This window comes from Pteropus vampyrus, unplaced genomic scaffold (genome assembly GCF_000151845.1).
Source record: "Pteropus vampyrus isolate Shadow unplaced genomic scaffold, Pvam_2.0 Scaffold36, whole genome shotgun sequence".
NCBI lineage: Eukaryota > Metazoa > Chordata > Mammalia > Chiroptera > Pteropodidae > Pteropus > Pteropus vampyrus.
In genome coordinates, this window is record NW_011888817.1 from 12180255 (window position 1) to 12190980 (window position 10726).

General features: G+C 34.8%; 1 protein-coding gene across 2 annotated transcripts in view; it reads left to right on the forward strand.

Annotated features, from left to right (window-relative positions):
* The window catches only part of THRAP3 (thyroid hormone receptor associated protein 3), a 40407-nt gene that overhangs the window by 1490 nt on the left and 28191 nt on the right, over positions 1 to 10726 (forward strand). The window contains exon 1 of one of the 2 annotated variants that reach the window (XM_011357992.2): positions 104 to 236. The exons of the other annotated variant lie outside the window; for it this stretch is intronic. The gene's annotated coding sequence lies outside the window, so the exon portion shown is untranslated. Of the gene's footprint in view, positions 1 to 103; positions 237 to 10726 lie in introns of those variants that run through there. 2 annotated transcript variants of the gene reach the window in all.

The window sequence follows — 10726 nt, forward strand, 5'->3', positions numbered from 1 at the left end:
TACTTTGAGGGAGAAGCTGATGTCCACTTGGAGTGAAGTTGAGGGCTAGAGGAGAGTTTTTGTTTACCGATTTCAAGCGTTTGTATTTTAAGATGCAACCTGCAGTTTTATCACTTTATTTCCTCTCATTCCAGAATTGTATCCTGACCGTAAATTGGAGAAGCCAGCAGCACTGCCAGTGTTCCTTTGAGGTAGTGTCTGGGATCCGGTGCAAGTTGAATCATTGTTCAAATAAGGTAAATGTGTGGTGATAGAAGGAACTAATAATTTAAAAAAAAAAACAAAAAAAAAAACCTAATAACTTTACTGACTTATAAAACCAGTCTTACATTGATTATTTATTGATTCCTTAATGGAAGTTCTGGGTTCTTATTAAGCAGTTTTTTCAGTTTGACAAACTGAAATAAGTTGATAAGTAGCATTGCTCTCTTCGATTCCTTTATCTGATTCTTTTCTAAGTTGTAGAATTAGAGTTTCTTTTTATTTTAACTAACTTTTGGGTTCTTCATTAACACATGTTTATTCATTTGGAAATACTGAAAAAAGTCATCTGTAAACTTGACCTATTTATAGTTATTGTTAATATTTTGGTGAATAGTCTCTTCGTGCATAAGTTACTTGGATATATGTATTTAATCAAAATTGAGGTATTTTGTCACCTGGTTCTTGTTAACAAGAACAGATTTTTCTCTGCTTGCTTATTTATTTATGTATGTAGGTATTTATTTATTTGTGGTGTCATTGGTTAACGAAATCTGGTAAGTTTCCGCTGTACATTTTAACAGTAAGGCATATCTATCTGCATTTTTAAATGACTCATGGCATTTGATCGTGAATATGCCATATAATTTAATTAGTTCTTTTTGTAGATGTTTAAGTTTTTCTCTCATTTTTCCCTGTCTTAGATAACTATGTAATGGACACTGATAAATTCCTGTATACATTTGACCCTTTCCCATACCTTTTAACTTAAAAAGCATATTTTATATATAGTTGTACTTTTTTGTTTTACTTTTTATTAATACAAAACCCCTATGCATAGATATGTCAGACCATCAGCTCCACAGGATTTTTTATGAAAAACAGCAGTTTCCTCTCACCCCCAAAAAAGAAAAAAACAAAACAAAAAAACAAAAACAGCAGTCTCTCCCTGCCCCCTTCCGAGTCCTTAGAAGCAGTCATTTCCAACTCTTTACTGTTTCTTTTGGTATTAGTGCTAAATAATCTTATTTTACTATTTATTGATTTTCTAGTTTTGGTATTATCTGTTAACTTGTCACCTCGAATAGTAGGGGTTTTCTGGAAGAATTCCCTGACCACTTCACACATCCACATGTATTGTCACTCTGGTCATAATGTAATTTTGGTTAGAGCAGTATTCACTGTTGATAGTATTATGGTTATGTATAGCTTATTCATAGCCAAATCATCTTACATCCTGTGGGTTTCTTTTTTTGCACAACTTTTTTTGTTTTCTCTATTATCTTTGTTTTTGGTCTCTTTTGCTTAGTTTCTATGTTTTTTATCAGTAATTCCTCTCTAAACTCTACCCAGAAATGTAAATCTTCCTTAGTACTTTAAGCATTTTAGTTATATTATAAGTTTTATCTTTGAGATACCTTCTGATCTGTTCTAGGTAACTGCCTACCTGTCATACTTGCCATCCCAGCATCTGATGATATTGTGATGGTTTTTCCTCTCTTGTACTAGATCCCATTATCTTTTCCTATATCCTTGTTTTACTCTCTTTTGGAAGAGCACTTTTCTCCATTAGCTTCCTGAGTAATGAGTACACAAGAGGTAGATTTTTTAGACATGCATATCTAAAAATGCCTTTATTGTCTCTTTGTGTTGATCATTAGCTTGGCTGGATATAGAATTCTAGTTTAGAAATAATTTAGCTTCATAATTTTAAAGATACTGCTCTATTGCTTTTTGGCTTTCAGTGTTGGTGTGATGTGAGTTATATACCTTTGCATATAACCTGTATGTAACTCCATGAAACTTAAAAGCTTCTTTTTCCCAGTGTTCTGAAATTTCATAATGATGTTCTTGGTGTAGCTGTTTTCATCCAATGTGCTGGTCACTCAATAGACTCAAACTTATTTCCCTCGTTCTGGGAAATTTTCTAGAATTATGTCATTGATTTTTCCCTCTTTTATTTTCTTTATTCTTTTTCTAGAATTATTTGGATCTTAGATCTTTTGGACTGATCATCCAAATTTATCTTTTTTGTTTTTGCTATTCTTTTTCTCTGTTTTTGTTCTACTTTCTAAGAGATTTCCTTGTCTATATTTTCTAACTTGTATTTTTTCACTTGTGTTTGGGTATATAGATATATATATATACTTTTTAATATTCAAGAATTTTAATTAGTCCTGCTTCATATAACTCTAAACAACTTCAGTTCCTATAAGATATTATTATGCCTTTTTTATCCATTTGCAGGAACTTGTATCTCCAGCAGCTGTCAGGACAAACTGGTAGTTAGTTCTTTACATTTTCCCATGTGAGTTGGGGATTCCAATTGCAATAAATTACCACTTCTTCCCCACGTCTCATAAAGGCTTTTCAATTTGCTAACATCATGGATGATAGGAGTTATGATATTGTGATAAAAACACTTAAGATGAGATTGACCTCTTAACAGATGTTTAATTGTATAATTGGTGACTGTAGGTACAGTGTTGCACGACAGAATGCTTATTCACCTTACTTAACTGAAACTTGGTGCACATTGATTAGTAACTGCCCAGTTCTCTTTCCCCTAGCTCCACGACAACCACCATTCTACTCTTTGAATCTGCGAGTTTGTCTAGTATTATAGACACCTCATATAAGTGGAATCATGCTCTATTTGTCTTTGTAACTGAACCTTTGTAAGGTTTATTTCACTTAGTGTAATGTCCTCAAGGTTCATCCATATTGTCACATAGTGCAGAATTATTTTTTAAGACTGAATAGTATTCCATTGCATGTATATACAACATTCTCTTTATCCATTCATCTGTCAATTGTTTCATCTGACCTTTAGGTTTTCCCCCATCTTGACTATTGTGAATAGTGCTACAGTGAACATGGAAGTGCTGATATCTCCTCAAGATCCTGATTTCAGTTATTTTGGATTAAATACCTGGAAGTGGAATTGCTGTATTAATGTTCTTATATCTTTAATTTTCAAGAGGTCCCTTGTGTTCTCTGAATGAAGCAGAGTAGTGCAATAGCATAATATTTAGGATTGTAGATAGTTTCTGCATATGTAAAATGGTGTTGTAAATAAATAGTATCTACCTCATAGCAGTGTTATAAGTTAAGTGAATTAATACATGTAAAGCACCCAGAGCGGTGCCTGGATATTGTTATTTATTAGTTATTATTATTATTATTATTGCATTCCTGTTCTGTGGTGAATACAATATCTTTTATATGAGAAAATTAATGATAATTTTTAAAATAGGTTTAGATAGGCCTAACAAGTAGACACTCATATTTCCTTTTTTAATGACTTGCTTTTTTACATTTCTTTAATATAACTGGAATTTTTTCTGTTTATGGTAAGAAGATGGAATCTAATTTTTTGTGCCATGCTGTTAATCAGTCATCCCAACTGTTGATTTATCCATTTTCCTAGGGCTCTGAAAGCCACTTTTGTAAGGGTGTATTATTGGGTATATTTCTAAACTTCGTATTTCGTTCCATTTATCTGTCCTAATTGTGTTATTACTCGATGGTTTTATTATTTTAGCCTTATTCATCTTTAAATACTTAGTGATGCAAGCCTTTCCTCTCCATCCTCAGCAAAGTATCATTATTTCCATACTTATTTTTATCCACACAGAAATATGGCAGGTCTTTAAGAGACATGTATTGGAAATTAAAAAATAAAGATTAGAAGGTTATGTACATAGGAAGCCAGTTGGCATAATTTTTAAAATAAGCGTATTAGATTTTAACCCCTAAGAGTCTTATCTTTGTCTTCTAAGGCCGCTTTTGATTTTTTTGATTCAGTCTGTAGGCACTCGAGTGCTTGTTACAGTGTCTGTTCTCTGCTAGGGAAACAAGCAGGGAACAAGATAAATACCACCCCTGTTCTTGAGAGCTTGCTTTCTAGTTTGAGGATGCAAATAAGATAATTTCAGATTTGCCTAAGTGCTGGGAAAGAAATAGGTCCACAAGATAACTTGGGGTTGGGAGATCAGTGAGGTTTCACTAAATAATATACTAAAGGAAGAAGACCTTTTCAGGTAGGTGATGAGCTGAGAGCTGAAGGATGAGAAGGAAGCCAGTCATGTTTGAGACCATAGATGAACGTTTATGTGGAGACAATGAATGACACGTGTAAAAGTGCTGAGACTGTAAATGCCTGGCTTGTTCAGGGAACAGAAAGAAGGCCATTGTGGCTCGGGAGAGTGATTGCAAGGGGTGACAATGGTTTGAGATGATGTTGGAGAAGTATTCAGGGGTCAGACTTTTTGAGGATTTTGAAACTATGGCAAGCCAGAGCATTCATCCTCCACCACCCCCCCCCTTTTTTTTTTAAAACAAATACACCAGATGTCCTAGGGAATAATTAGACCTATTTTATTTCTATATGTAGATTATATGTTGTTCCTGGAGGAAATCCCAGAGGGGAGCTGCACTGGTCATAGATATCTGAACTAAGTTCTGGTTGAGTTGGATCTGCATTGGTTTGGGGTGGTTGAATTGTCTCAAAATTTAGATAGCTTTGAATAATACCTTAATTCATTTTAAATGGAAGCAACAGGTTGACTTCTTCTTGATTTCCTTTGTAGACTCAAGTGATGGGTAAGATCCAAAATGATAGAATCTTGAAATCATTTTTTAGTTTCTTATGTAGAGTTGCATGTATATTTAAGACATCTCTCTTTTTCCCCCTCAACTTATCTGGCGAAGTAAAGATGTAAATGGAAAGACATCAGGTGGTTATCTCAACAGGGTTTTCTTAGTGGATAGAGACTAGAAACTGCAAAAATAAATGACAAATTCAAAAGTGACTAAATAATTTGGGATTAGGTTCAGACTGGAGCATTTGAAAAGACACAATCTTTGTTCCCATTTATGACAGCACTGTCCAAGAGAAGTTTAGTGTGAGCCACATGTAATTAATTTTCTAGCAGCCACATTCAAAAGTAAAAAGAAACAGAAGAAATTAACTTATTTTATTTTTATGTAATTTAATATATCCAACACATTCTCCTTTCAACATGTAATTAATATAAAAATAGTTAATACAATATTTTACTTTCTGATTTTTGTACTAAGTCTTCACGATTCTGTGGTATTTATCACTTCAGACCAGCCACATTTCAAATGTTCAGTAGCCACATGTGTATTGGACTGTGCAGCTCTAAGAGCTCAAACTTCTGAAGGAACAGATAAATTAATATGATTTAGTTACTGAATGATACCCTCCCATAACAATTTAAAGCAGTGATGGATTAACATACAACTAAATAAATTAAAACACAAATTTTTTTCCCCTCTAAACCTCTTTGCGATAGACTTGTTTGAGGAAGATGATTTGATTCTATAAAAGGCCAATGTCTGTAGAGGATGTCAAACAACTTATTTCCCCTAATAGAATTGTAAACAAGCTTTGCATAGAACTCCATGTAAACAGTAGATATCTGTGTATCACTGCTGCGGTGATTACTTGGAATCTGCAAAGAATGGCCATCAACCACTGGTTTTGACATTTTTTCCCAGGTTTCCTAAATAAGAATCTTGGTATGTCGACCTTTTTTTTTTTTAAGCTCTGTAAGGTGACTGCTATATGTACCATTGGGTCAGCCCAAGGTATTAGTAATAATAATCTCATTTAAAAAAATAGTTAAATGTCATATTGGCTGTTTCATTTAGTTTTTAAAAAGGTTTGCTGTAATAAGAACATAGGTTAGATTGTCTTTATTAAGTTAGAAGAGCTGAGAATTCCTTTTCAAAAAAGTGAGAAGAAAATATTCCCCAGTGGTAACACACACCCATTTTTAACACAGGAACTAAAATTACTTGTTACCATCCTCTAGAGAGAAAGGAGAGGAGCCTCTGGGGTGAGTTGAGATTATTTAAGTTGCCAATTATGCTATGCTGTTCATTCTATTTCTCTAACGATGAAAGTTTAATTGCATAGATCTTGAGCTTAATAGACATCCATTGAACAAATTCTCACAAATACAAGTTGCTTACACTGGGGATATTGTGATGAACAAGTTCCAAATGAATGCCCCCTCAAGCTTGCTGTTGATTTTCCCTGCTAACATAGAGCAGCAAGGGAATATGTTTTCCAAAGGTCATAACCTTAAAATATGACCCGCTCTTGCTTCTATACACCTCTTCAGTGCAGCACATGCTAATTTAGCCATTAAAGGTATAAAACACTTTATTGTTCTATGTAAGAAGATCTAATTACTTACTACTGATAGCAAGAAAATGGAATTGGTAGTGAAATCTGTTTGCTTAGAGAAGTTCTATCCCTGATATGGGATTATAGCTAAACATAGCTTATGGTGTGAACTCACCTCCTGCATGCCAGGCAGTTAACATACACTTATTAATTTAATTCCCATGGCAGTCACTTATGGAAGATTAAGAGTATCTTATCCAGCTAAGCAATGGAGGAGCTAAGATTTGAACCCAGTTCTTTTTTGGTGTCAAAGCCACTGCTTGTTGCAGAACTTGGTCCACTGTTATAAAGTGACTCTCAACAAGGGTTCTGTACATTTGAGTATTTTAGATTGAGTATTTGCATCATCATATTCCCTCATTTGCACCCACCTTTATGCCCATCTTGAAGTAACATTTTATTATGGAAAACACTGAGTGAAACTTGGATTCTAGTCCTTATTTGATTGCTTGCTGTGTGTTGGGATTATGGATTTCCTTTCCATCAAGCAGGGATTTCCCAGTTGTCTGTCTCCTTGGTCTTTATAACCTTGAAATACGGACCCTCCTCCCCCCCCCCCCCGATTCTTTTGCTATATATGGAAAATTGCAAGGATAGTACGGAATTCCTGTATTAGTTTGCTAGGGCTGTTGTAACAAAGTACCACAAAACAAGTGGCTTACAGAACAGCAATTTATTGTCTCACAAATCTAGAGGCTAGAAATTAACAAATCAAAGTGTTGTCAAGGCTTAGTTCCTTCTGAGTGAGACCTGTGAGTTAACAGGCCTCTTTCCTTGGCTTATAGATGGTCATCTCCTCCCTATGTCTCTTTGTATCATCTTCCCTCTGCATATCTCTATGTCCACATTTCTCCTTTTAATAAGGGTACCAGTTCTATATCTATGTAAAGATCTTATCTCCAAGCGACATCACACTCTGAGGTACTTGGGGTTAGGATTTACACAAATTTGGGGAGCGGGGGTGGATAGAGTATATTCCCTATACCCAGTTTCTCCTATTGTTAACATCCTACATTAGTATGATGGTACATTTGTCACAATTAACCAATATTAATACATTATTATTAACTAAAGTGTTATCCCTATTTTTAATGCATAAGAAAACTTCAGTTCAAAGACAGGATGTGACTTGAAAAACCGTACTACTTACTAGTGACCTCTTTTCTGACTTTACTCCAGTGCAAGCAAAAGAAAACTTCCAAAGTCACATTATAAGCCTGAAGAGATAATAAAAGATAATTTTCTACCTATAATTACAACAGGACAGAGAGTTTGTCTTTCTTGTTTGCTGCGTGTAGCGTAATGGATGGCACAAGCAAGTGTGAGTAAATTCTAATAGAATGAACAGAAGAATGCTCTTGGTACTTGTTGGATTGTGGTATTTTTGGAGAATATACTCACACCAGTTTACCAAAGTAACTATGAAGTAGAAATCATGAAACTTGTTTTAGTGAGAAAGCAAAAACTATCTTAAAAATTGTGAAAGGATTGTGTATTTACCTTCCCAGTAAGCACCTCTTAGTGGAATGTCCCATTTGTGTTAGTAAAGCTCAACCTACTACTTATCCTGAAATCTTTGAAGTTATATGGCCAGTATTATCCACATTTCACAAAAGAATAAACATCTGCAGAGATCATTATTTTCTTAAAGTACTTCAGAATTCCTCTCATTCTCAGTCGCTTCCTTTTGCTGTGACATTATTAGATAAACCACGTACTTATAACACAGGGTGCTGGAAATGAAGTTAAATTTACCACCTACATACTTGTTAGTATTTCAGAGTACTTCTAGGAGTCATAATAAAAGAAATCGGTGTGTAAAATTTTTCGCATGACTGAAGACCTAAGTTCATTATTCGTGTATATTTTTCAGATTTTTTTGAGCATTGATTATGTTGCTTTCTTTGAATATTGTATAATAAACATCTCAGCTATTTTAAGACTTTCATATGTTTTGATTTTGGGGGATAAACAGCAGTTTCATTGAAAGAATGAATAAAAGTATTTCCCAGCAAAGGTTTGTCATGATCTTAAATTATATTTTCTCTGGTGTTATAAAAAATAAAAAAAACCTTTTATTTATTTATTCCACACTGAATCCTGTGTGGAATTAAGGCTTGAAATAATTAGTGCCCCTCTTTATGCCATATTCTGTGCCAAGTGGAAAATATATATCTTATTGAATTTTTCCTACCTTTACAAGTTATTGAGAAGTAATACGGTCCTGTTTCTTTAAAAAATGAAGCATGGAAGGAGTGGAGATTGGCATGTCAGTGGGACAAGAAACTAATTCTCTTACTGAAGAGCAAAGGAAATGTGACCTCTTGCTGTCTTTGTGATGGAAAGAAGCTAGCAGCAGTGTCCTTACCCTAATATAGGATTCTGTAGCAGAGCCCTGGCTCATTCTGGGAACTTACCTTTCTCAAGTGAGGTTATTGCTGCCTGAATTAGGTGTAGGTGGATTACCCCTGATGCAAGTGATTAAAATTTAAGTGTAGTCAGAAGATAAGTGGCCAAGTCTGTGGTGAGCTATTTTCTACTTTGAGGCAGATTGGCTAGTTTTTATGAAGGAGTAGAATGTTATATGAATCTTAAATGTTTCCTTCTACGGTAAATTTCAGAGTTGATGGGATGAGGGTGGAAGGATGATTTCTTTTTTAAAAGCAAAAGTTTAACTCTTTTACCATTTAATTCCACTTTTAGGATAATGCTGAAGTAAGGATGAGGAACATCCTCAGTTTGTGCAAACTTGTTTTTTTGTCAGTGATAGAGCTGTTCCAAATCTTCATTTTATTGATGAAAAAATACGCACAGAGAGGTAAAACACTTGCCCCAAATAAAGTTTCTGGTTTATTAGGGGCATTAGTTTGGTTTTGGTAAATTTCTCTCATCTAAGGTGCTTGAACACTTACTTGGTGCCAGTTATTTTGTCCAGCTTTTTATTGCTTACCAATGGCAATGAAAAAGATCAGTTTGCCCTCCCCCAGGGATCTTGCTATTTTAGGGTGGCTGGGGGTAGGGAGAGAAGAAAACAGTTTGCAATAGCCAGGCAGGAGGCTAGAGGAACATCTGTTGTTTTAGTGGATTACTGATGCTTGGGCTTGAAAGGAGGGAAGTCAAGACTTTCTGAGGTAGGATGGGCTTCTTGCTAGATAGACAAGAGTCCATAGTCCTGACACCCACCCACAGAAGATAGAGCATCTGGTGGCTTTTGGAAACTAACTCTTGTCAAAACAGGTCAGAGCAGCCCAAAGCATTCAAAGTGTAAGTAGCAATACTGTTAGAAAAGGAATTACCCCTTTTACTCAAGTTTGAACTGACAGCAAAAAACCATCATTGTGTACGTGTGTTTTTTTTTTTTTGCTATGCAGTTTGGTAAGAATTTTCTGAGACACAACTCTGTTCCTATTTGCCATCCAAAGAAATACTAAGGCTAGAAAAGGAAGAACAGAGATGGACTTTTTGGAGGACTTGGAACTGAACTTTTGTGGATAAGAGCTGGCCCAGTACTTCTCACATTACAATATTCTTGACCTAAGGGGACAAAAAAAAAGCTCTTTTATTATTATAAATAATCCATGTGTACTTCTGTGCCAGCCTTGCCATTCCTTAATTGCTGTACTTATTAAATGACTTCAGAGCTTACCCTCAGGGAAACTTCTTAATGCTCACTTTAGAAAAATGATCCATGTGTCAATGGATAGCTAACATGAGGCTTTTTTTTTTTTTTTTTTTTAAACGTAGTGAAATCAATACACAGAGTTGGGCCTTTTGTTCTTGCAGTAATCCTGACATAGGAATCAATGGCCAGATACTGTTTCTCTGGGTGTGTGGGTTTTATGGCTGTTCCTTAACCTTTTTACTTTTGAACAGAGAGGTGTCTCTGTGCTGAATTGCTTCTGTGAACTTTGTGGTGCTGGTTCCTCCTTTGAATTTTCTTTGTAGCCTAACAACTTTTAGAACAGTTGAGAATTTGTTTTGTGAACAGGTCTACTGTTAGCATAAGTGAACTAAAATATATGCTGTCATTAATAAAAGTTCTTTTTAGGGAAGTTGCTAGTAGGACTTGCATAAAAAAGCACATTGGCAAAAAAATTCCAATGTCAAATATTTCCCCATATGCCAAACAGTTTTGGCATTTACAAATTTATAGTGGATTTTGGACTCCGTAGAGTTACAAGCCTTAGCTTTTTTGTGTGGCTAATCAAACAATGTAGTTTATTAATAAGTATTTTCTTCTCATAATAATTTTCTTAGCTGTTAGGAAGTATTCACACTTCTAAAAACAGTTGATGAAACAGCCCA